The 20739-nt window shown below is 39.6% G+C and overlaps 1 pseudogene; it reads right to left on the bottom strand.

Moving 5' to 3' along the window:
• Positions 1-3111: 3111 nt before the first annotated feature.
• Positions 3112-17099, bottom strand: LOC119745198 (annotated as a pseudogene).
• Positions 17100-20739: the final 3640 nt, after the last annotated feature.

Below are 20739 nucleotides of genomic sequence, written 5' to 3'. Positions count from 1 at the left end.
GCAAAGAGGCCATGTTTGTCATTCTTATAGGGTGTAACAGTGTATTAAGATTCCCATAGACACTAGTGCTATATGCCCATACTTCTAAATTCTTTCAAAAAATACTCAGAACTCTCACAGGTGTTCAGGCTGCACAGAACAATGACGATCAATATGTCATCGTTTATTTTCTTTTCAATTTTTGGTAGGTTGACCATTGACTTTTCGAGAAATTCTCACCCAAAGAAGACGACCCCTATTTTTCCCAAAGCGGAAAAGTAGCCATCTTGGAAAACGATCCCTCCACAACATGAGAAAATAGCGCCACTTTCTAGCTCAATTGCATCCAAAATACTCAGAATTGGAAGGCCCAAGTCTGGGCCATGAGGTTCATTGCCATATTCTTTAAATCCCCAATTTTATGACTCTAAGAACTCTCTAGTATAGAATATTTTGAGGGTATAACTTTTATTGATGAGCTTGGCGGATGGGTTTTAGGCCTATTTACAGGTGTGCAGCCTTAGGCCAAAAAAAAGTGTCCGGTTTCTGATATGGAGCTTCCCCAAAAAGTGGTGCGGCGACGCGGCTTTTTTTTTTTTACCTGCCTTTTTTTAATTCAAATGTCGGCTGATGACTGCAAATGGTGCCCGACTAAACTTAGTGCAAATATATGAGAGTGCGGAGAGGCCACATACAGCTTATTTTCGATCATAACCCCATCTAAAAACACGTTACAATTGTGCAGCAGCAGGATTCCAGTCAAACCAGTGAGTTTGGCAGTTTTGAGACATCATCTTTTATTGAACAAATCTTTTTCATTTTACCGACGCGCATGGCTACGGCGACGCGCGCGCATACCAGAAACCGGAGACTTTTTTTTTGGTCTTAGACTTTAGAGCTCTCTTTGCCAAACCATGTTTGGCACTTTCTGCCAACCACGAAGGCAAGATGGCGTCCGACTGAAACAGATTTCACGGCTCCCCACCAGCCTCTCTCTCTCTTTTCAACCGATGAGGGGGTACCTCTGCACGAAGCGGATTAAGAGACTTCAGGTTGTTCTGTCTTGGAAAGCAAGAATGCACAGACTCAAGAAAATACTTGCCTGAAAGGGCAGTTGGGGAGCAGTGACTGACGCCGCGCGTCCGTAATAAATCACCGAAAAGCCTCACGGGCCGCACGCGGTACAGGACTGTAAGCTTACGCTACACATCACACGCATTAAACCAATATTGCATTTATTGATAAGATACATTTATTAATAAATTACATTGAAGATAAGATACATTTATTGATAAGATACATTAATGTAAAAAACGTTAAGAAAATTAGGCGATTAGTTTTGCAGAATTAATCAATTAAAGCCCGGTTTATACTTCACGCGAAAGCGAAAGCGAAGCGAAATTCGTGACGTCAACAATACATTCGAAGCGCGTCCACCATTGGTGACGACATAAATTTCGCTTTGCACAAGCTTTCGCGTGAAGTATGAACCGTGCTTAAGAAAAGTGGCTGTTCCTGAAAACGAAAAAAAACCCGACCAATTAGCAAATTCGACCCTTCGTGAAAACGCTAAAGTGACTACGCGCAGATTTCGCCCTTCTGCGGTCTGAGTCAATGCAGTTTTTGTACAGTACGCGCAGATTCTGCCCCACTGCGCGTGCGCCTGAAATTCGCCCCTTCGATGATAAAGCGTCATTGTATTATTATAATGTATATATTTACTGAAAATGTATTAATACCATAGAGTGCGGAAATTCGCCCCTTCGTGAAAACGCAAAACGGCACTTGTGGCAAATTCGCCCATTCGTTAATTAGGTTAATTGGGGGTCTAATTAATTTTTTGAAAGTATAGCCTCACCAGGTTTTAGATATTGATATATTTATTCATTTTCACACACACACACCCACACAAATTCGAAAAAAAGACGATTTTTATGAAATTCGCCCCTACCTGAAAACGGTGACGATTTATTAATAAGATACATTAATTAATATTGTACATTTATTGATAAGGCCAAAAAAAAGTCTCCGGTTTCTGGTATGGAGCTTGCCTAAAAAGTGGTGCGGCGACGCGGTTTTTTTTTTTACCTGATTTTGTTTGCTTCAAATGTCGGCCGATGACTGCAAATGGTGCCCGACTAAACTTAGTGCAAATATATGGGAGTCCAGAGAGGCCACATAAAGCTTATTCTCGACCATAACCCAATCTAAAAACACGTTCAAATTGTGCAGCAGCAGGATTCCAGTCAAACCAGTGAGTTTGGCGGTTTTGAGACATCATCTTTCATTGAAAAAAAAAACTTTTTCATTTTCCCGACGCGCATGTCTACGGCGACGCGCGCGCATACCAGAAACCGGAGACTTTTTGGGGGGGGGGGGCCTAACATACGGTTATTAAAAAAAAATGTGTATTTCATCGAGTGTTTCCAACGTGTGCTTCTTTAGAAAGGGTTTATGAGTATACTTCATTTTTGCAGTACATTTTTGTGTTCCAATGCACACAAAATACCACTTTTAGTCCCCATCCATGGTAAGTACACTTGTGATTATTTTTTAAAGAAAGGTCATGAAAATATAATTTAAAGCGTCGTACGCAACTTATAAGAAAAAGTCCCCAATCATATTCACCCGAAAGCTTTGGCATAACCTTTTCCGGGTAAAAAAAATGACACGTTTTGCTAAGGTTTCTAGGCCAAAATGACCCGGAAAGGTATCATTTTCGATCCAGAAAAGTCTCGTTTTTGACCTGGAAAAGGTAGCCCAAACAGAACCCGGATTGCGGTTCAAACTGAACAGGAACTTATAACCCCAGTAAAAGTATATCACATATTACATGGCCAGGAATTTTAATTAAATCAAACTTCATAAAAACTTTTGGATTAAAATATCATTCAAGCCTAGGCTCCTGTCGGTATATAAGCAGAACATTACAAGGCTAACAGTACAAAACTGTCAAGATTAGACAAGGACAAACACAAGAACAAAGAAAAACAGTGCTAATTTTTCCAAATTGTATACACACTATTAAGGAATGCAGCAGATAACTAAATTTGTACAAAGAATTAGCAACCATGAGGTTCTATGTCACAATCACAGTTTCACCTGGGAAAGACGAAGGAGTCATTACACGAGTTAGTGCAGGAAAACCGCCAGGCTGGCGAATACGAGAATGGATGGTACTGCAGCCGTGACGACAGCTATGAAGACAAAGAAATACAAAAAATGTTTTGTTAGACGAGTCATAATAATGGCCCGCAATTTATATCATTCAGCATATAGAATCTGCACCGAAATGCCGACATGTACTTTCACAGAAATGAAACATCTGTCCAGCAGAATACTACATGAACTTCGATATAGACTGAGTAAGGAAGACAATTACACATCCTATACAATCCAAGTCTCAAAGTACCTATTAGGCCCTTGTTTTATCACTATTGAACGTCACAGCGGCCCGAGAACATGGCAATATAAATCAACACTTTGGATAGTATTATCGTTGTTATATTTTACTTTTTTGGCCCTTTTGAGGTTTGCGAAAGGATGACGTGGCTTTATGTGCTTTTGCGATAACGGACACGTCGAGCGATTCCGCTAATATAGTGCGCCCTCATGTGTTCTTTTTGTTTGTCATAAACTATAAGAAACAAGACCAGGTAAGACTAGCAAAGATGATACAAGAACCATTATCGTTATATTCATTTGATTCAGAATGGCTTTTCACTGGAAATCTAGTCATGCATCTGGCCACACGATTAGCTGGATTGATCCCATTCGTTGACATAGCGAGGTAATCCTATACGACAGCACTGCTTGGCTAACAAGAAATCGACAGTTAGACATACAGTGAGACAGCTGCAAAGAGTACATTGGGCCCTTTGGGCTCAGCGGAAACTCGCAACAGACAGAATACTAACCACTAGCACTGCATGTCAATCCAAGGAGCGTCGAATGGGTACAGTCATTCCCGGACCAACGCCCAAGATTGCACTGGTCCAATGTAGCCTCGTCTCCTGTACACGATACATCACCCAGAAACACTGGTCCAGATCTCAACCAAGGCGTAGTATAGAACTAGTGAAGCAAAATTGAACATTATCGATCAGGTTCAACATCGTCGAAAATCAAAATGTTTTATCTGTGACATTCACACTTCAGCAGACACACCTTCAGTAAACTATGATGCAATGTGCAGAAATATTGGTCTCACACCCTATCATATTGGTAAGATATGGTGGTCAAATTCTTTTATTAAATATTCATGACGACAGAATATTAGAACAATATTCTGCACGTTAATGTTAACCGGAGGTAAGAGTCACATCCCCTTGACTTCAGGAGGCATATTTTCTCCATTTTCTTTAACGCTGGCGACGTTTTCGTTTGAATAGATCTCCTTATTCCAATTTGAACCAATTTGCCGTCAACACAAAATCACCACAATGAAGCAAAAGCGAACCTGCGCATACAAAAAGTTAGATACAGGGTGACCCCCCCCCCAAAAAAAATGCAACCCTTAAACATTTGCCTTTTTTTCAAAAACTTGATCTGCGATTTTTTATCTTTTGGATATCAGATTAAAGTTGAGAGTTTTTTCTTTCAAAATCAATATTGAAAAAAAATCATGAAAACAGCACATTGGGTTGCTGAGAAATACCTATTATGTAATAGAAGTGATTGCCTTTTTTTTTCAAAAACCTGATCTGCGATTTTTATCTTTTGGATATCAGATTAAAGTTGAGAGTTTTTTCTTTCAAAATCAATATTGAAAGAAAAATCATGAAAACAGCACATTGGGTTGCTGAGAAATACCTATTATGTAATAGAAGTGATTGCCTTTTTTTTCAAAAACTTGATCTGCGATTTTTTATCTTTTGGATATCAGATTAAAGTTGAGAAGTTTTTTCTTTCAAAATCAATATTGAAAAAAAAATCATGAAAACAGCACATTGGGTTGCGTTGAGAAAATACCTATTATGTAATAGAAGTGATTGTTTATCCTCTCCAATGGTGCTTCAAGCCCACTGCGCAATACTGTATTTCATTTTGTACAATTTTTTAAATATTTTTACATATTTATGATGCCAAAAAGGTTTAATTTATTGGACTAAAAAAAGGATAAGATACCTTTTTTTCAAGTGTAAAATAAAAGATATTTCCATCAAATTCAGTTGTACCCTTGTTATTTTAAGTGCCGTGTTGTTTGTTAGGATTAGGACACAATGCGCCACATGCATTTCAAGCACAGATAGGTAAAGTGTAAATCCCTTAAATGTGGTAGTGCCATTGGAATGGACCGAAAAGGAGTTGCGTCACATAATTGGCATTTTCTCGGCAACCCAATGAGCTGTTTTCATGATTTCTTTTGCAGTATTTAAAATAAAAATACAAAACTCGCAGCTTTACTCTCATATTCAAATTCACAGATCACGATTTTGAAAAAAAGGCAAATGTTTCAGATGTTGCTTTTTTGGGGGGAGGGGGGGGTTCACCCTGTATACCTCTTTCGTAATAAGATGGAGTCAGAGGGCAAATTGTATTGCTGGGATAGGGATGAGTAAAGCCCTTGTGAACTCATTGCTGGTGAATTAAGATAAGAAAGTACGCCCTCTGGAAACCTGCTACGTATATTAAGCTGTGATAGAGTTTGGCAATTACATCAACGACAGATTATTTCGATCATGCCACCCAAGATTGAGATTCAGACACAACTCTTATGAATTAATCTTACTATTCACATAAATGATGACGCATACCGATTTCGGGGCTCCAAGTCCCAGTTCTCTGCACACGACTTTGGAGTTGGCATCTGTCCAGCCGTTTGCACAAACGGCACCCCAACGCCCATCGTGATAAATTTCAAGCAAGCCATCCTTTTGACGTCTCTGAAAACTGACTGGACTTCGGTCCTCTGAACGTAAGAGTGCATAAGTATAAAATAGAGATTAATTGCTTCCTAAGACGCACAGAGGTGGGGGTCAACATTCATGCAGATATAAGCAAGTATTCTAGATTCATAATTGTCCATGTAATTTGAATACTTCCCAGTTGAGAACTTTGTAAAAGAACAAATTGGAAACTGAACAGGGAAAGTTTTGGAACATCAAAACAGTCTCGAAACGACTTTAATATTTTGTGCAAATATCAACACTTTTATAGTTTTCTGTATAGTTTCTGGAGGAGAAAATGATAAATCAACAAAAGATTAATCTTAAAAGAGAATGTTCTTCCACTCATCTCAAAAAATAATTACTGAAATTGATCCATGCTATCAGAAGTTATGCACACGTTTTACTAAAAGAACCGATTTTTATAGCTGTCCATGGAATGCCATTGGAAGCTGTTGAGCTGAGTGAGGCTTACAGATTACACACAATCAATTTAAAAAAATTCAAATTTTAATCATTTTTGTCAAGACACAAACATTATTTTTACTGTCAGATTTTGGGTTTTGAATATAAAGAACAAGTCATCTATTTTTGTGAAATATGAATAGCGATTTTGGCATGTTTTCGATTGCAAGTTCTCGTCCATGCATCGAGATGGGAAAACGTCCACGTTTCATTGTTATAATGGGTATTCATCAGTTCGTAGAACGGTAAATGGTCAGTGGTGGACAGCCAAATTTTGTGATCTTCATATCAAAATAGGCGTAATTTAGTAATAGAGTATGCAAATTACGTGCAATGTTCACAGTAACTAGTCAAAAAGATGTTATTTATGCTTGTGGGTTTTTTTATGAAATGGATCGAGCCTCTTTTTTTTTCTCTAATTCAGTGACTTTCTTTTTGACTTACCCCGTACTGACGACGTCACACTTTTCTATGGGGCTACGAAACCGATATCCCCACCAAGCTCGCATAAGCACACGTGAAAAAAAGTGTGACGTCGTTAGTACACAGGCCTATTGCTATTTTTTTTTCTTGGACATTAATATTTTTAACTTTAAAGTTTTTCCGGCCAGAAAGCAACTGTTGTCGATTTGACCGTCATTGATGCAAGATTTGCACGTTATGTGCACGCTTACCTGGAATCGGACCGCTACAAATGACGCTAGCCTCGCTACTCCCCTCAAGATTCAAACATTCTTGATCCGGTTCATCTGGCATATAGCACTGAGCAAACGAGGATTCTGAGCCTGAACAAACGACGTAAGTAGGAAAGACCACCGGGCCAGACCCACGACCGAAGCGGTCGTCTTGTGGTGCTTCCAGGCCGTACCCTAACCCAAGCTGACGGCAGATCACATCACTCTCCTCGTCAAAGGATGTGTAGTCTTTTTTCAAGCAGAGACTTCCCCATGTTCCGTTGACGTGGAACTCAACTCTCCCCTCGTTGGCGTTAGAGCCGCCCAAAAGTCTCAACTGAAAGTCTTCAGGCTCTTGAGATAAAAACAAAGAAATAATAAACAATCGTTTTGTTAATCACTCCACAATTTCAATTTTCATTGTTATCCCTTCAGATCGTTGACGGTTTAGTGGACTAAGTGCAGCTGAACAATAGCCTTCCCTTAAAATAGTTTCATCTACAGAACTAACTTATTGAAGGGTACATCGTCCTTAAATCATCGAAACTTTTATGTTTTAGATTGTTTACTTATTTCAAAGATCTGGTCGTAGAAAACCTAAACTAATATCTCACTGTACCTGAGAAAAGATTTGCAAAAACATGTTGTTCTCTTCTGACACGGCGGACATTTTGTGGCAAACACATAGTTACGTATATTTCCAACCGGAAGTTCTTGGACGAGGTGTTTGCCCCACTGTATTTCTGTGTCCATGATTGTCGTATGATTCAATGTAGGCCTACGGTACACGCCGTGTGGCGGGTACATCTACATGTTCTAAACGTTTTAAGCGTTTTCAAAGTAAAATGTACGACTAGCTAATGTTTAGGATTGATCACCACATGCAAGTGCAGCAGACGACTGTTTCAAGTCATGTTTATACAAGGCGCTTCGGATAAAGTGGACTATTTTTCGCCAAAGTCCGCAATATGTCCACAAACGAGATACGATTATTTGCTCAAAGGGATGTATAAAATGTCGCGTTTGATCACACACAGATGGAAAACGGTTGGACAGTGCATGCGTGGACCGTTTCGAAAGTAAAGCGAAAATCTTTATTGAGAGATTACTGATTGAGCGCCAGAAAATGATGAGTTGGATTTGGTCCCTTTAGAAAATTCAGGAAGTACTAGCCTAAGGCTGCGATGCTTACTAACACATTTTGTTAGTACATGAAAATATGAAACAAAACATCTCAAAACACTTTGATCACAAAGGTTGATAAGAAACAGATGTAGTACTGTACATGCGCTTTCCATGTACGTCTCATTTTTTTTACTAAGAACGGTACAGTAACTTTAAACAGCTAAATTGAGAAGATCCTGATCGAGATATGAACATTGATTGAGACATCTGCTTGTACTGTCAAGAGTGAACTGCACTACTTTTACAAAAGCATACTTGAGTCCCGACAAGAATGATTCTTTGGATGGAACAGACCTCGAGTTGTTATTTCTTTTAAAAAATCTCAATGTTATAGTCCATCCCCCCCCCCAGGCTAAGGCTTTGATCTGGGGGCGCGTTTTTTATTTGTCAAACTGCCTATATTTCTTTTCTCTAAACCCCAGAATTCAGCTACAATTTCACTGCAAGATTTTGATCAATTTATATATAATATTTGGGCAATTTATATGTTATATATAGGTTATGCCTATGACGTCGTTTCATCACAAAAGGGAATACATGGATCTCGGATGTCGGATATTTTCCCTAAATTTACAATCGGACTACGCCCTATTGGCGTAGACACCTGAAATTTATCTTTAAATGGATATCGTTGTGTACATGTATATCATGCTCCGGCCTTGTTTCAAGTAGACCTGTCTATGCAGAAACTTTCCCTGAAACAAAATGGTTTATTGAGCACAAAGTGATTTATTTTAACCAATAAATCATTTGGGTAGTAAAAAAATCTCAAATTTCTTTTTTTTTTCCAAGAAAATATTTTACATTTTATAAAGTACATTCAGGGAACCCGATTAAAAATGGCTCCCTCGAGTACATGGGTGATTAATATGGCTTGAATTAGAAGCAAACATAATATCTAAGTACATATATAACCACGTTCACCTCAATGTCACACGCATGCTAGTCTGAGTAAATCAATGAAGACATCTGAGCTGTAGGCATCCGACATTAAACACTTGTTTCCCTTATTTATAACAATCAGAATCCATTTGTGGTTACAGTTCTCTGAGACCTGTTTTAGCTTTGAGACTTACCTTTAATTCGATTGCAGAGAACCCCTGCTTGGTGATTAGCAGTACAGTTATCCTGGAACCAAAAGTTGGCCGGACACTCGATGAGTTTGCTCTCGTTACCGATGCACGCAAAGTCGGTGGCTAAATATGAGATTTCTTATAAGCGTAATGGACGACGATTCCCAAAGTAGGAGTCGGTAACGGCTCGTTTTGCCGAGTAGTGTCCATCCTGGCGGCAGATGACGTTAGCATCTGCCAGATCCCACCCCTGATCGCAGACTAGGTAAAGCCTCGTACCTATGATGAGATCTTTGCTATACCAAAACGTAACTTGTCCTTCATTTTTAACACCTATCGGGCCATTGCCATCGCCAAGGCCCACATAAAACTGCTGCCCTGTATTTAAAAATCGGACGGAAGTAGAAAGAAAGAATGTTAAAGATTTAACCTTTTTAATGAATCTTAAAATTGTCCGACCTGAAACTTTGAAATAACCACAATAATTGATTCTTTCCAACTAATATTTTCCCTTCAAACAGCTATGATTGTGGATGGCGTTGAGTAAACTATAATTCCGAACCTTTAAATTCCTCCTGGTCCATACATGCAACAGCCGCAGCCCGTCTTGTCTCGGCACATTGATGATCTGTCCAACCGTCATTCGCGCATTCATCTAGTCTGGTTTCCGACCCCTTGCACTGAACGTTACTAAGCCAGACTAGTTCCGTCAAATTGCCGCCATCGTAGTTCCAATCGTCACGGTTGAGCCATGGAAAGCCCAGTTGCTTACAGACTACAAGAGCATCGTTGAAATCCCAACCATCAAGGCAAATTGAGCCCCATCGACCACCGTGTAACACCTCAACTCTACCGTTTTGGCTAGAACCGCCAGACAAGCGCACGTCTCCGTCTATATACGGGAAAAGAAGGGAAGTTAATGAGACAACATCGCACACACCAATTATGAAAACATACAGTGTGTTTTCAAAAACTTATATGGAAACACAGCTTAACACACCAAGTACATTTGTCCATTGTCTTGGCAAGGTTAACATGAACAAATAAAAGTTATAAAGAACATTTGTATTCTTTTTCGTATTTATTCCAATATAATCACATATTTGATTCGGCTTGAGCCACAGAATCACTCAATACTTGACAATACCCAGACCCTGCAGTGGCACGATGAATACAAACCTAAAGCCGTAGCTGTACCAAGAATGAACACACAAAAAACAGTAACGCCAAGCATCGTGACACAGTTGTCTGTTGAACTGCACCTTCGCATACTGGCAAATGACAGATTTATATGCATTCCTGTATTATTGTACTTTGGTCACAGCATTTGATCCGGTTTTACTATCTTATTTTACTCATTCAGCAGTGCAATGGAAAATTTACGTTTCCACAGGGAGTGGTTACATTCACAGCACGGAGTCCAAAGTGCCTGCAGGTCGTTGACAGTGACATATTACAGTCCACGTTTAACGGCGACAATTTCACTTCGCGCCGGAAGCTTTGTGTAAAATTAAGACCAAATTCAGCTGTAAGAATTTTTTTTATTAATAACATCTTGAAAAAAAAACAATCCCCAGATTGTCCTTAAGGTACATTAACCCGAAACATTTAAAAATCCTTTGAACGTTTACGATATAGACGATCCAGGTTGTTCCCCGGAATTTTAAATGGCTCCAAAATTTCCATTTAGATGCGTGGCTATCCATCCCTTCTCACCTACCTCCGTTCCCCCTCCCCTACCAGGTTAATACGAATCCGTATTTCGGATCACTCTGACCTATATATAGACGACTTGGAGTGCACATATAGCAATTAAGAAGGGGAAACTAGTGATTAATAAACGTATCTAGGCGTTAGTTTTCTTGGCATCAAGAAACTGTTAAGTTTGTGGAAATTCATAAACGGTGTGCAGGTTGAGTTCCCAGGCATAAAACCTGATTTCCATGGATCCAATCAATCAGGTCGAACAAATCAGGTGACTCAGAACTGGCAATAAATACTAGCGTCATCAAGATTACCATCTTTATAAACGGTGTACCTTTGATCGAGTACTGTACAGACGGGTTCAGAAATAACCGGTTTATATGACTCATTCAGCATTGAACAAGAAAAAGTACGTCATTCTGTTACCATTATACTCATGATACTGATTAGGGATACTCGAGTCCAGTAACAAACGTCACCGTTTTACGAGGAGGCGAAGTTAATCTGTCACCGTCGGAACAAACATTCGAGAAAATCGCGTTTAAAGTTGGTCCTTTTTCTTTGAACAATTTGAAACGTGGAAATGCATAGAATATGAAAGATCTAGGTATCAGAGAAAAGAGGGGATTATAATCTCCCTCAATGTATCTAACTTGAAGAAAAATAGGCGATTAGTTTTGCAAACTGAATCAATTAGAGAAGCGGCTGTTTGTGAAAACGAAAATAACAACCAATCAGCAAATTCGCCCCTGTGGCTGTGAATTTCGCCCCTTCGTGAAAATGCTAGAGACAGGACGCGCAGATTACATTACAGCCGGTATTTCATAGACTCGTCCTGCATCTTATAACATTTCATTTTTTGTCTCTGCAAAGTGTGACCGTTTTTACGGAAATTCGCCTCTTCGCAAAAATGCAAAACGGCACTTGAGGAAAATTCGCCCCTTCGTTAATAAGGTTAATTGGGATTTTAATTAATTTTATGAAAGTATAACCTCACCAGAATGTAGATATTGATATATTTAATCGTTTTCACCAAAAAAACGATATCGATAAACAGACGATTTTCATGAAATTCGTCCTTTCGTGAAAACGGTGATATAGTTAAGAGATTAACAAGCATTTTTCATGTCTACATCAACACGATAATGATTAATTTAACAGGTGCTTACACACATATTTTCATGTATATCTGCACAGCGTGCTGAATAACTGTTGCCCCATCACATCATCAACCATTAACATTGCTAATGAGAACTAGTAACACAGTCTAAGTATAGTGCATGCCGTGTCTTAATGCGGACACAGTGGTTTATACACGTAATCGAATGATTTCGACGTCTAAGCCCATTAATTATGTTACAAAAACATAACAGTGACGTTCATGTTTTGCATATCTTTTTTTATTATTTCAATCTACAGACTCTGACATAAAAATAAAGATCGATATTACGCCAAAAGGTATTGATCATATTGGGTATAGTGTCCGATAATCACTACAACATACCCAATTATTTGATCAGCATCGAAGAATACGTTATCAATGTTCTGGTCTTTCAAGTTCAAACCTCGTGTTGTCTGTGTGTGTTGAGGTACGTATTCCGAGCACAGTTAAAGATGGATCACATGAACACTTAAATGTACCCCTGAAATATCGTGGTATGTAGTTCCATTTCAAATAAAATTATTCGTCGGACTAATTACTTAGTCGGACACAATATTGGCACTCAAACATAAGGGGTATAGGACTGTCGGTCGTCGGACACAATGGGTCGGACTTAATCGTCCCAGCCTTGGTCAAAATCATAACTAAACTAACGGACATAATGGTCACAAATACAGTGGAGACCTTCAGATACTGTCAGTGTACAACCTTTTTGGTGGTGGGGGGGGGGAGTTAAATACCCCCACTGGTTAAAAACCAGTGGCGGACTCCCCCTCCTCCCCCCTCCCACACACACACACCCTCCGCGTTCAGCCGCTGACTTATGTTATGATACTGCCAAAAAATACCAATTGGAATTTTCAATTGCATTCGAATGCAGGAGAAAGCCTCGTAAATTTGTAGTTTTCCGGGGTATGCCTCTGGAGACCGGACCCCATAGCAGCAGGGGAAACTGTCGCCACGCCTTCACTCACACCCCCTCTCCCTTCAAATCCCGCCCCCCCCCCTTCCCTGAAAGCTAGATCCGCCCCATTTAAACTCTTTTCCTTATTAAGCAGGGCAAACGATTTAGCGCGAAGACCGTTTACTGTGAGGAATCTGATCAAGCAGAAAGAGATTTCAGGCAGCCAAAGTATCCAACAAAATTATGAAACATTTGTGACTTCTTAAAGCCAAAAAATCAGGCAACACAATTTGAATAATTAACAATTCCCCAATTTTATGGCTCTCAGAAGTTTTTATTTTTCCCCAAACCACTTTTACGGCAAGTTGAAGGATCCGTTACTCATATTCCATCAAATTGTCCGAGGTCGAAATTAGGCCTAAAACAGTGCCGCTTTTTGTGCACCTGCTAGCTGGAGCGCCCCCAACGACAGTGAATTGAGATTCGGCCACTTTGAAGCTCAAAATTCCCCCCTCGCCCCCCCCCCCCCCTCTTGTAATTGGCTGATGGCCTTCGGCTCCCTTACTCGTACGATTTAGGAGCATTTGTTGCGGAACAGCCCTTGTTGATACCTTTAAAATACTTTTGCCCCCTCCCAATAGGTTCCGCCCGCTGAAAAAAAAAACACTGCAGCGGCATAGCGCATGCGCAAAGAGGCCATGTTTGTCATTCTTATAGGGTGTAACAGTGTATTAAGATTCCCATAGACACTAGTGCTATATGCCTATACTTCTAAATTCTTTCAAAAAATACTCAGTACTCTCACAGGTGTTTAAGCTGCACAGAAAAATGACGATCAATATGTCATCGTTTATTTTATTTTCAAGTTTTGGTAGGTTGACCATTGACTTTTCGAGAAATTCTCACCCAAAGGAGACGATCCCTATTTTTCCCGAAGCGGAAAAGTAGCCACCTTGGAAAACGATCCCTCCACAACATGAGAAAATAGCGCCACTTTCGAGCTCATTTGCATCCAAAATACTCAGAATTGGAAGGCCCGAGTCTGGGCCATGAGGTTCATTGCCATATTCTTCAAATCCCCAATTTTATGGCTCTAAGAACTCTCTAGTATAGAATATTTTGAGGGTATAACTTTTATTGATGAGCTTGGCGGATGGGTTTTAGGCCTATTTACAGGTGTGCAGCCTTAGGCCAAAAAAAGTGTCCGGTTTCTGATATGGAGCTTCCCCAAAAAGTGGTTGCTTCAAATGTCGGCTGATGACTGCAAATGGTGCCCGACTAAACTTAGTGCAAATATATGGGAGTCCAGAGAGGCCACATAAAGTTTATTCTCGACCATAACCCAATCTAAAAACACGTTAAAATTGTGCAGCAGCAGGATTCCAGTCAAACCAGTGAGTTTGGCGGTTTTGAGACATCATTTTTTATTGAAAAAAAAACGTTTTCATTTTGCCGGCGAGCATGGCTACGGCGACGCTCGCGCATACCAGAAACCGGAAAAAAAAAATTGGCCTTAGACTTTAGAGCTCTCTTTGCCAACCCATGTTTGGCACTTTTCTACCAACCACGAAGGCAAGATGGCGTCCAACTGAAACAGATTTCATGGCTCCCAACCAGCCTCTCTCTCTTTTCAACCGATGAGGGGGTACCTCTGCATGAAGCGGATTAAGAGACTTCAGGTTGTTCTGTCGTGGAAAGCAAGAATGCACAGACTCAAGAAATACTTGCCTAAAAGGGCAGTTGGGGAGCAGTGACTGACGCCGCGCGTCCGTAATAGGTCACCGAAAAAGCCTCACGGGCCGCACGCGGTACAGGACGCGTCAGCTTATGCTACACATCACACGCATTAAACCAATATTGCATTTATTGATAAGATACATTTATTAATAAGTTACATTAAAGATAAGATACATTTATTGATAAGATACATTAATGTAGAAAACGTTAAGAAAAATAGGTGATTAGTTTTGCAGAATTAATCATTTGTTTTCGTATTGCTACAAACATAAGGTCTATAGCTGTCCCTAGGCGTACCTCACGATACGTCAGACGATCAGACGATCCTCGTGGAGAAAGGGGGTTTAAACCGTTCGGAAAGTGCCTTTAAATGAGCTTGACGACCAGTTATAAAGATCCAATCATTGCCAAGCTCGGCAAGAGGGGATACAAATGTTTACAGACACAAAGATGGCAACAAGTAAAACGACAGACGAACGAAAATCTTTTTTGCCTGGAATTGAATTTTTTATTTTAGTTGAAGGTATTATATTATTATCAGAGCTATAAGTATAACTTCCATTAGAAGATTTTTTTTTTTTTTTATATTATTGGGGCCTATTATTATTATTATTTTTTTTTAAAGGAAATTGGGGAAGACTAATCAGCATGGCTAGGAGGATATTTTTTAGAAGGAAAATTGGGAAAGACTAACCAGCATGGCTAGGAGGATATTTTTTTAGAAGGAAAATTTGGGAAGACTAACCAGCATAGCTAGGAGGATATTTTTTAGAAGGAAAATTGGGGAAGACTAACCAGCATGGCTAGGAGGATATTTTTTAGAAGGAAAAATGGGGAAGACTAACCAGCATAGCTAGGAGGATATTTTTTAGAAGGAAAATTGGGGAAGACTAACCAGCATGGCTAGGAGGATATTTTTTAGAAGGAAAATTGGGGAAGACTAACCAGCATGGCTAGGAGGATATTTTTTAGAAGGAAAAATGGGGAAGACTAACCAGCATGGCTAGGAGGATATTTTTTAGAAGGAAAAATGGGGAAGACTAACCAGCATGGCTAGGAGGGTATTTTTTAGAAGGAAAAATGGGGAAGACTAACCAGCATGGCTAGGAGGATATTTTTTAGAAGGAAAAATGGGGAAGACTAACCAACATGGCTAGGAGGATATTTTTTAGAAGGAAAATGGGGAAGACTAGCCGGCATGGCTAGGAGGATATTTTTTAAAAAGCAAAGTTGGGAAGACTAACCATCATGGCTCGGAGGGTACTTTTTAGAAGGAAAATTGGCACAGCTAGTAGCCTAGCATGAATAGTAAAGGAAGTTTACGTTAGGCCGTAAAAACGCAGCCTGGAAATTTTCAAGGATTGTAAGGAACGGATTAATAAAACATATACCGGAAAGTGAAGTAGTTTATAGGTTAGTATAAGTAGGCCTAGTAAGGAATGCCGGCATGTAAAAGCTCTTACCAGTCTGTTTTTGTAAATTTGACAAGAAACCAGAAATTTGTCTAAAAAGCGAGACTCATCAGGTACAGTTCGCTAGACCTTGGGTAGGTTTCGTCTCGAGACTGTACGACCTACCCCGTAAGAACTTTTACGTTTTGTTAAAGAAAGAGGAAAAGGCGCAAGTATAAACCAGGGTTGTGAGTGACCTCTGACAAAAATAGCTGAAACCAGCTGAAAAAGGTGTAAAAAAAACTGAACTTTGAAAATCTCCTATACTTTTGTACACAGCAAGTGAGGGAAAAAGCTGAAATCCAAAACAAAAAAAGCTGAAATCAGCTATAAAGCTGAGATTTCACACCCCTGATAAACGTACAAATTATCTTTGAATTGGTCTTGTGGTATACGGAAGAAGAAGAGAGGTGACAAGTCTGGCTCGGGTTTTCTTTACAGTGCCTTGCACCGTGGCACCGCTTGTTTAGCGTAGCGTGGCGTGGCGTGCTAGGCTATATCAGAAGAAGGGGTTGATAAGCGACCGATAATCCAGGTGCAATATGTATATTTTATCCTAAATCATACCAGTTTATTTTAACATGACGTTATAGGTTTATATAAGTTTGTAAGTCGGATTAGGGGGGATAAATAAAAATGGTTTTATTTTATTTTAGTCAGTTGTTGATGTTATATCATAATTTATATTTCAACGAAACGGGGTATTTAATTGGGTTGTAAGAGTATAATTTTCATTAGAGATCAACTCACCTAAAACGATAAGACGTCCGCGCATTAAAGTCGAGGATATGGCGTTAAGACGTCACGGTCAAAGGTTCAAGTACATGTAGTAAAGGAATTGCGTTTCAACGTCAGAAGAATACGTGTTGTTCTTATGGCAGCTGGGAGCAAAGTGTGACGTGACGCCAGCGCGACGCACGATTTTTTGAAAAAGTCTAAGATACGCGCGTATCATACGCGCGCGAAATAATGAATCGTTGTGCGTATCAAATGAAATGAGTGGCACAATATCAGTGCGGGGTAGACGTAAGTAAAAACGCAGCTCAGAGATTTTTAAGGGAATAAATGTGTGCTCCGGAGGTTTTTATCACTCTGTTTAATACCACTTAGAGTCTGGGTGCTGATAATTACCCGAGCCGGAGGCGAGGGTAATTATCAGCACCCAGACTCTAAGTGGTATTAAACAGAGTGATAAATACCGACGGAGTACATATTTATTCCCATTCATAAATACCATTTCGGTAAAAAAAAATCATATAATTCGTTCAAAACATCCCGATTTTGTTCAACAAATTCACTTTATGCTTTTTGAATCATCCCTCCTGCAAAATAATGGAGTGTTCAGCTGGCGAGTAAGATGAAAACAACCCTTTTATGGAGATTGACGCGCGCGTATCATGTTGTAGCGGAAAGTGTAGGGACTTATAGCTAGTTTATTTACAACGTCATCCCTATTGCACTAACGTAAATTCACTGTGTGTTGGTGACTGGGCGGAGCATAAGAGCCCAGTGGCTGAATGCGCGTACGCTATTGGTTGCCTAAGGCCCATAGGTTTAGTGCATGCATTTGTGTTTGTGCGGCGTATGCATGTTCACGTGAGGGCTATTCACGTGATCGCGCGGAGGAGTTGTGCTGTGGACAGCGGACGGTACGGTCGTGTATTGCTCGCGTTCTGTGTTTTGGGTAATGCTGACGCGCACTGTGTAAGGCGCTGGCCCTGACTGTGCTGAAGTTACGCTGTGTGATGCTGACGCGCAGCTGTACAAGTGAATGTACGGTACGGTGCTGACGCTAGCTTGCATGGGTAAGGCGTAAATCAGGTTAAGGCTGACAGCGTGTATTACTTACATTGGCGTGCATTGCTTACATTGGCGTGTGTTATTTACATTGGCGTGTGTTATTTACATTAGTGTACATTGTTGACTTAGCAGTGCATTGTTTACATTGGGTGCATTGTTCAAGCGTGCGCGTTGCTGCTTAGTTGAGGCCGCAGTTAACTCCCAAGTGTAATTAAGTGACCCTGATAATTAACAACCCCATCAAAACTCAATCACTACTGCATATTTCTTGATTATTGTATAATAAATTACGATTATATTTGTGGTGCCGACATTCCTGTTGTCCATGTGTATTTGTTGTTGATTTATTGTGCAATTAACAGTGGGTAATCACAATCATCATAATCGGCGGTATATTTCCTCCAAAACGGACCTGCTCCCTAGGCCTTGAGGTCGCTCTGAGTGGTCTCTCGTCTTGGGAAAGCTTGCGTTCGGGAAGATCAGCTACACTCTAATAGGTGTCAGACTTGGTCCCAACGAACTTAGGTTTGGCCCGGGGAGATCCCCGCCACAATGTTCTATGCGATGTCGCGCAGAACGCACCTGGCGCGTTGCGTTTTGAATTTAGAACTATAAAATTCTAACTCCCTGGTAGTGTTGCGCATGCCTACGTGAGGATTGTGAACGTTCAACCAATGAAACGATAAGAGGCACTGGATTTTTAGGAGTCCACATTTTATTGTGACACTGGAAAAGTGTTTAAGATCAGCTAGCCATGTCTTTATCATCCGTTTAAGACCAGCCACGTGACGGGCTCTCGACCAATAGGAATGGCTAAACTGTCTGAGGTATTTATGAACATAGGTTAAATACAATTTTTTATAGTTAAGCATCTCGTTCATAAAATTTATTTGATAATTTAATAATTTGTATAATCTTATTAACGTGTCAGAAATTAGATGTTCACAAAATAAGATAACGTTCGTGAAAAGAAAGAAGAAAGAGTTAAATAAAAATGGAAAATGTAGGGAGAAGAGGAAAAGGATTACAGGGAACGGCCCCTTCGATGATAAAGCGTCATTGTATTACAATGTATTTATTTACTGAAAATTTATTAATACCATAGAGTGCGGATATTCGCCCCTTCGTGAAAACGCAAAACGGCACTTGTGGCAAATTCGCCCATTCGTTAATTAGGTTAATTAAGGTTTTAATTACTTTTTTGAAATTATAACCTCACCATGTTGTAGATATTCATAAATTTATTCATTTTCACACAAAAAAAATTTCTAGAAAAACAGACGATTTTCATGAAATTCGCCCCTTCGGGAATACGGTGACGATTAATACCATAGAGTGCGGAAATTCGCCCCTTCGTGAAAACGCAAAACGGCACTTGTGGCAAATTCGCCCATTCGTTAATTAGGTTAATTGGGATTCTAATTAATTTTTTGAAAGTATAGCCTCACCAGGTTGTAGATATTGATATATTTATTCATTTTCACACACAAAAAAAATCGAAAATCAGACGATTTTTATGCAATTTGTTCCTTCCTGAAAACGGTGACGATTTATTAATAAGATACATTAATTAATATTGTAAATTTATTGATAAGGCCAAAAAAAAAGTCTCCGGTTTCTGGTATGGAGCTTGCCTAAAAAGTGGTGCGGCGACGCAGCTTTTTTTTTTTACCTGATTTTTTTGCTTCAAATGTCGGCTGATGACTGCAAATGGTGCCCGACTAAACTTAGTGCAAATATATGGGAGTCCAGAGAGGCCACATAAAGTTTATTCTCGACAATAACTCAATCTAAAAACACGTTAAACTTGTGCAGCAGCAGGATTCCAGTCAAACCAGTGAGTTTGGCGGTTTTGAGACATCATCTTTCATTGAAAAAAAAACTTTTTTATTTTGCCGACGCGCATGGCTACGGCGACGCGCGCGCATACCAGAAACCGGAGACTTTTTTTTTTGACCTAACATACGGTTATTAAAAAAAAATGTGTATTTCATCGAGTGTTTCCAACGTGTGCTTCTTTAGAAAGGGTTTCTGAGTATACTTCATTTTTGCAGTAGGCTTACATTTTTGTGTTCCAATGCACACAAAATACCACTTTTAGTCCCCATCCATGGTTAGTACACTTGTGATTATTTTTTAAAGAAAGGTCATGAAAATATAATTTAAAGCGTCGTACGCAACTTATAAGAAAAAGTCCCTAATCATATTCACCCGAAAGCTTTGGCATAACCCTTTTCCGGGTAAAAAAAAATGACACGTTTTGCTAAGGTTTCTAGGCCAAAATGACCCGGAAAGGTATCATTTTCGATCCAGAAAAGTCTCGTTTTTGACCTGGAAAAGGTAGCCCAAACAGAACCCGGATTGCGGGTCAAACTGAACAGGAACTTATAACCGCAGTAAAAGTATATCACATATTATATGGCCAGGAAGTTTAATTAAATCAAACTTTATAAAAACTTTTGGATTAAAATATCATTCAAGCCTAGGCTCCTGTCGGTATATAAGCAGAACATTACAAGGCTAACAGTACAAAACTGTCAAGATTAGACAAGGACAAACACAAGAACAAAGAAAAACAGTGCTAATTTTTCCATATTGTATACACACTATTAAGAAATGCAGCAGATAACTAAATCTGTACAAAGAATTAGCAACCATGAGGTTCTATGTCACAATCGCACTTTCACCTGGGAAAGACGAAGGAGTCATTACACGAG

This window comes from Patiria miniata, unplaced genomic scaffold (assembly GCF_015706575.1).
Source record: "Patiria miniata isolate m_02_andy unplaced genomic scaffold, ASM1570657v1 HiC_scaffold_7, whole genome shotgun sequence".
Classification (NCBI taxonomy): domain Eukaryota; kingdom Metazoa; phylum Echinodermata; class Asteroidea; order Valvatida; family Asterinidae; genus Patiria; species Patiria miniata.
This window is presented reverse-complemented; position numbering and strand designations above follow the sequence as displayed.